Source organism: Centroberyx gerrardi, chromosome 16, assembly GCF_048128805.1.
Source record: "Centroberyx gerrardi isolate f3 chromosome 16, fCenGer3.hap1.cur.20231027, whole genome shotgun sequence".
Classification (NCBI taxonomy): domain Eukaryota; kingdom Metazoa; phylum Chordata; class Actinopteri; order Beryciformes; family Berycidae; genus Centroberyx; species Centroberyx gerrardi.
The window spans coordinates 26,090,250-26,097,034 of record NC_136012.1 but is presented as its reverse complement, the minus strand read 5'-3'; the positions used below and the strand labels follow the sequence as shown (position 1 = coordinate 26,097,034).

General features: G+C 43.3%; 2 non-coding genes across 2 annotated transcripts; both read right to left on the bottom strand.

The window, feature by feature from the left end:
• Window positions 1-1,210: 1,210 nt before the first annotated feature.
• Window positions 1,211-1,320, bottom strand: trnam-cau (transfer RNA methionine (anticodon CAU)). The gene is made up of 2 exons: window positions 1,283-1,320; window positions 1,211-1,256 (listed from the first exon to the last, which is right to left on the bottom strand). It is a non-coding gene; the product is annotated as a tRNA-Met (tRNA).
• Window positions 1,321-3,180: 1,860 nt separating this feature from the next.
• trnal-caa (transfer RNA leucine (anticodon CAA)) lies at window positions 3,181-3,289 on the bottom strand. The gene is made up of 2 exons: window positions 3,252-3,289; window positions 3,181-3,226 (listed from the first exon to the last, which is right to left on the bottom strand). It is a non-coding gene; the product is annotated as a tRNA-Leu (tRNA).
• Between the last annotated feature and the right edge of the window lie 3,496 nt (window positions 3,290-6,785).

Below are 6,785 nucleotides of genomic sequence, written 5' to 3'. Positions count from 1 at the left end.
CCTCTAATTCTGGCAGCGTTAGTGCCATGAACTACCACAGAGAACAGATTCATCTCAAAACACAATGCAACATCAGCTTCTGTAGCTAAGTATGGCCTGTTTTACTAAAGCATATATTAGTGAGTAGTGAGCATTCAATCATCATAACAACCGTGTATATGGAAAGCTGTTCTCATGGTGTTTGTGTAGATTAATTTCAGTCATCCAGGTAGTAAGATGTCCGAAAAATAAAAACAAAATCCACTGGACTTAGAATTGAAGACGTTTCACCACTCCGAGAGGCTTCATCAGTTCTATAATGAACGAGTGGCGAAACATTGAAGTCCAGTGGATTTTGTTTCTATTTTTTGGACATCTTTCTCATGTTGTTTAGCAATGTTGAAATGACAAATGTACGTTATAAAGCAAGGACCACCAAAAAATCTCTTTCTTCCAGTGACTACTTTTCAAGAGCTATGCAGTAGAGACAAGGAGAACTGTCTCTCTCTTCCACATTTCAACTAAGAAACCTGTCAGAAGAGGGATTTGATCCCACATCTCCATTAAGAGACCAGAAGCTTCACAACAGTGGAAGGCTTAACCTTTAGTCTGACACCTTACACCACTAGAGGATGTAAAGTTAGCCTGTGACTGCATGCATCTGTATCAGGTTGGGTTGTAAGATCAAATGGCCGACATACATAGTAAAACATGAAAGTTGTTAATCCGTTCAGTAGTCATGTGATAAAGACCGATATACTTTGGCAAACTTTATTTATACAGGACTGTGATGCTATACTACCTGTTCAGTTCACTGGAAATATACAAAATATATTTGTCAGGAGTGGGATTTGAGCCCACCCCTCCACTGGGAGACCAGAAGTCCGATTAGTGAGGAAGGATTAATCTTCAGTCTGGCGCCTTAGACCGCTCGGCCATCCTGACAGCTGTGCCTGGAAGGAATCATGTCTGGTTCAGTAGTAACGTTGTAAAAGTCAGAAGTAGACCTTGGGCCAATGTGGCTGTTCAGATTCATACTTGAGGCTTTGGGATGAGCATTTTACGGTAAACAGTTGTCAGGGTGTGGGATTTGATCCCACATGTCCATTTGGAGACCAGAAGCCCCACAACAGTAGAAGGCTTCAACCTTCAGTCTGACACCTTACACCGCTAGAGGATGTAAAGTAACAACAACTGTATCAGGTTGGGAAGTACACACACAGAACATATTTGTCAGGAGTGGGATTTGAACCCACGCCTCCATTTGGAGACCTGAAGTCCCATGACAGAATGAAGAATTAATCATGAGTCTGGTGCCTTAGACCGCTCGGCCATCCTGACATCTGTGGCTACAGGGAATCATATCAGGTTCAGTAGTAATATGAAAATGACCAATATAAAATGTAAAAACCAGAAGTCGACCTTGGACCAATGCTGCTGTTAAGATTCATAAGTGAGGCTTTGGGATGAGCATTTTAGGATAAACTGTTGTAAGGAGAGGGATTTGAACGCACGCCTCCATTTGGAGACCAGAAGTCCCGTTAGTGAGGAAGGATTAATCTTGAGTCTGGCACCTTAGACCGCTCGGCCATCCTGACATCTGAGGCTACAGGGAATCATATCTGGTTCGGTAGTTAGTAAACCTTGGGGCAAATGTAGGCCTCTTCTTCTCTTTCTCTTCACATTTCTATCACTTGCTATGCTGAATTTCCATTGAATACACACCAAGCATGTTTGGAGCTCCAGATTTATTCAAACACTGTGTTTCCTCCTCTAGTTCGGTTCGTCTGTCCAGGCGAGAACGATGCCATCTGAACTCATCGATTTGATTTGAGTCATATCTGGTTTAGTAGTAACAAGAAAGTGGCCAATATACAGCGTAAAAATCACAAGTAGAGCTTAGGCCGATGTGGCTGTTAAGATTCATAATTGAGGATTTGGGATGAGCATTTTAGGATAAACTGTTGTCAGAGTGGGATTTGAACCCAAGCCTCCATTTGGAGACCAGAAGCCCCCTGGAGACGGATTAACCTTGAGTCGGGCGCCTTAGACCACTCGGCCATCCTGACAGCTGCGCTCAGCACTCCTGTTAGCTGGCTATGGGCAGTGGTGGTTTGAGTCACTCTATGTACATCAGATGGGGAATTACTCACACTTCCTCCTTTCCTCTTCTTAAAGACCTAAACAGGAGAAAATAATTCCAAAGACAGCCGACTCCTTCATATGACAAATTTAAACGTTTGTCTTCTTTCATTTGGTGAACGCTCTCATCCGGAATAATACAAAAATGCTGCTGAACCCACATCTCTATTTAGAGAACAGAAATCCCATTACAGCAGAAGTAAGGCTGCATTGTGAAATTGACTAGAGTCAAAATCGTTTTATATTGCCAAGTACAGTGGATGCACAAGGAAGACCGGATGACAGACTAAACACAAACACACTACAAATATCCGATCAGAGCCGGAGAGTTGTTCCAGTGCTGCAACACTGACATAGTTGGCAGCCATTGGCACAGTCACAGATGTGCAAGGTACATCTAGGTTGATGAATAGCAAGCCATGCATAAATAACAGATGTGCAAAGTACAACTACATAGACAAATAGCCTGAAGAGCTTATATTAGTGTCCATGTGCAGATTAGCAAAGTTTAGTCAGTCTGGGTTGTGTGTGCATGTGAGAGCATGAGGTGAACTGGACGGCTGGTGGAAGAGGTCATTATTATTTCATGTTTGTTGCCTCTGACGGTTATGAAGGTTTGTGTTTTCACCGCTGTTAGTCTGTCTGTCAGCAGGATATCTCAAAAAGCTACAAACGGATTTCCATGAAAATTGGTGGACAGATCGGCTTTGGTCCCAGGTAAAATTGATTGGATTTTAGTGGTGATCTGGGATTTCCATAATTAATCATTTTTTAGCCATAACTATGAAACCAGCAGACATAGAAACTTGATTTCAAAACCTAAGGGTATGTTTGCAGGGTCAAGAAATCAATTTAACTTAAAATTTAAGTGATAGGATTGATGAGTTTGGTGGAACAGGTAGTTGGAGAATTGTTCAGCATTGACAGATGTTTGTGATTTTGTTGTTCATGACTCAAATCCGGACACATCTTGACGTCTTACTGTAGTGTGAGTTGGTCAATGACTCAAATGTGAATGGAGACCAGCAACAGCCAATGAGAGTGGAAAATTAAAATTTATGTCAGGAGCGGGATTTGAACCCACGCCTCCATTTGGAGACCAGAAGCCTCAACACCGAGGAAGGGTGAACCTTGAGTCTGGCGCCTTAGACCACTCGGCCACCCTGACAGCTGTGTAGTGTAGGCCTATCAGCTGATTATGTGCAGTAGGCTTACTTTATGCATATCAGATTGGTTAACAAAGAGGAAATTATGAACTCATCCATCCTGACAACTGCACACTGGTAGCAAACACAGGTGTGTAGGATGGGCAGAAACATGAAAACGACTAATGTAGATTGAAAAACTTTAACTAATTTAGATATTGGGTATATTTAATTGTACACACTCCTATTACTATTAGTTTGATTACAGGATTTGAAAATCTGTGATTTCCCTCAGTAACCTGGGTTTACACTGGTTTCAATCAGGAGAGACAAGTGAATGAAGTAAAGATAATTGTTTATTATAACAGATGATATAGTGAAAATTAAGACTTGACAAGAAAGTCTTTGGCGCTTAGACTCTACAGGGAGATTTTGTAATCGAGGGGCACCAGCCCTGAGCAGCAGCAAGATAAATCCCCCCGTGGAGTCCAGACTCTGGTGGTGGTGCTGATGACTCTGCTGAGACTGATAGGCTGATGAGGCTGATGAGTGATGAAGCTGATGAAGCTGATGAAGCTGATGAAGCTGATGAATCTGTAAAGACCGGGCGGTGACGGGGCGGTGGAGGGGTGTGCATAACAGCAGCATGAACGGACTAAAGCGGAGAGAGAGAAACATATTTAAAAAGACAGCAGCAAGATGATAGGCTAACAACGGAGGTGTGTCGCTATGCTATTGGATAGATGTGACCAGCTGATGTGAACAGCTGATATCTCAATTGACGGCCCCGGGAAATGACAGCAAGGAAATAATGAGTGAGCATGCTTGAGAGATGTGAATGGCAGAATGGTATGAGAAGTAAAACTACAGCCTGCAAAAGATAGACTTCCAGACTGAACCTTCGCTAAAGCTCCATTTATTTGACAGTTGCATTAGTTTACTCAACAAGATCCAGCCAGATCCTGACAGAAATCGAAGTCTTAGAAATACTGGAAATCCTCCCTCAAAAACACATCGCCTTACAAACCTAAATGTCACATCCACGTCTTCTTAATTCTTTGTTAGCAGGTTATTTCAAGCTGGGTTTAACACTGTAAAGTCTGTATTTCAAAAGCGATGTTGAACGGGGGAAATGTAAAGTAGACACAGCCGGAAGCAAATGGGTTTTTAACTCTAAATGACTCTGGTGTTATCTGTCTTAACTCTGCATGGCTCATCATCTCGTCCAGGCGTATGGCGTTTCCCTCTCTGACAGAGGCATGTTTACAGTCAACATAACGATTAGTCTGCGGAGTCACATCTGTCAACCCCCCCCCCCCAACACACACACACACACACACACACACCACAGCCGCTCCATTCACAGCCTCCATCTCACTAACCATCCACCAGTTACGTCATGTTCGCTCACGTAACACTCTCCAGTTAATCCATAGCATGTATGTGTGTGTGTGTGTGTGTGTGTGTGTGTGTGTATACATCGATCAACCCAGATTGGTCATAGGCCCTCAAACAATATGGAAGTAAACATACACACACACGCTAACACACGTGCACGCATAGCCACGCATACACACACATGCAAACATACATGGATATGTACATGCAAGGAAAAACACACACTAAACAATACAGATGTTAACATGGACACACACACACCCACACTTTTGCATACACACACAACCACAGAAAGACCATCCATGAAAAATACATGTAATTCTCTCTCTCTCTCTCTCTCTCTCTCCTGTCTTTCTATGTCTCTCACCCTCTCTCTCTCCATCCGTATAGCTGCTATATTCTGAGGCAGACTTAGCATGCAGTGTATTTAACCTAGTCATCATGTGTGTGTGTGTGTGTGTGTATGTGTGTGAGCTTTTCCCACACAGACCAGAAAGAGAGACTGATGGAGAGAGACAGAAATATATATATATATATATGGAGAGAGAGACAGATGAGAGAGAGACAGGTTGGTAGGGATGTATAGACAACTAAAGAGAGAGAGAGATTAGATTAGAGTGACATAGAGATGGAATTATAAAGAGAGAGAGAGAGGTAGAGACAGATAGACAGTGTGATAGAGAGACGCTGCGTCCTGATTGGCTGAGAGGACCTCTTGTATCTGAGTGGAAGAAGAGAGAGAGCGAGAGAGAGAGGGGGAGAGAGAGAGAGGAGAGAGCTGACACCGCCGGCCGACACGTGCTGCTCTGTCACATGACTCAGATACTCTCTCTCTTTCTCTCTCTCTCGCTCTGCTCTCTTTCTTTGCTCTCTTTCCCTCTCTCTTTTTGCTCTCTCTCTCCCTCTCTATGCTCACTCGCTCTCTTTCTCTCTTTCTATGCTCTCTCTTTTTATCCTCTGTCACTCTGCTCTCTCCCTTTCCCTCTCTCCTTCTCTCTCTCTCTGCCGTCACTGTCCCCTGCCATGCTCTCTTTCTACTCTCTCTCTTTCTCACTCTCCCTTTTTTTAATCTCTCTCCCTTTCCCTCTTTCTCTCTCTTTCTATGCTCTTTCACTCTGCTCTCTCTCTTTCTCTTTTTCTTTCCCTCTCTTTGCTCTCTCTCCTTTCATTCTCTCTTCCTCTGTCCCCCTCTCTCTCACTTTGCTCTCCCTTTCATTTTCTCTATCTGCTCTTCACCCCTTTCTCTAACTCTATTTCCTTCTCTTTCTCTCTCTGTTTCCCTCTTTCTCCTTTTCTTCTTCTCCCTTTCCTCTCGCTCTCTCTCTCCCTCTCTCTCTCTCTCTTTTCTTTTTCTGGTCCAGGTTTAGCTCGTCTGTCTGGCTCTTGGTTCAGAGCGTTGAGCCTCTCCTCCGTGTCCCTGCAGTGGAAACAAACCCCTGCTGCCAGCACACCTAACACACACACACACACACACACACACACCTAACACACACACACACACACACCTACACACACACACACACACACACACACACACACACACACACACACACAGAAAGAAAGCAAGAAACAGAAAGAGATAAAGAGGAAAGGTGGATAGAAGGAAGAGAGGAACAAGAGAGAGGTTAACAAGAGAAAACTATCTTCGTTTAGTGCTAGCTACATGCTTTCTAGCTGTTAGCATCTTGGCTAACAAGACAGCCGACACGGTAACCAAGCTGAACATTTACACACAAAACCACACAAAACAACAGTCGTATTGCTGTATTTTCAAGTTACAAAAAAACTGAAAATAAAAATCAAATCACTTGTACAACTTAACTACTGTTGCTGCTAACATACACTTAGCAAGGCCTGCTACGTAAATGCTACATCCTCAACAACGCCCTCTTACAATGAAAAAGTCCAACATACAATATGTAAAACCAAAATCAAACAGTGTAATCTTGTAATATGACTTGACCGCCTACCATATCAGGAAACCAGCTCTTAGTCCCATACTGGGGTTTGATAGGAGGAGCGACTTGTGATACAGAGATTGTTTCACACCTCGCAAAGAGAGAAATAAGGACAGACGTGTAGCGTTGTGAAAACTGAGACGGGCTGCAGAGGGACGTGAAC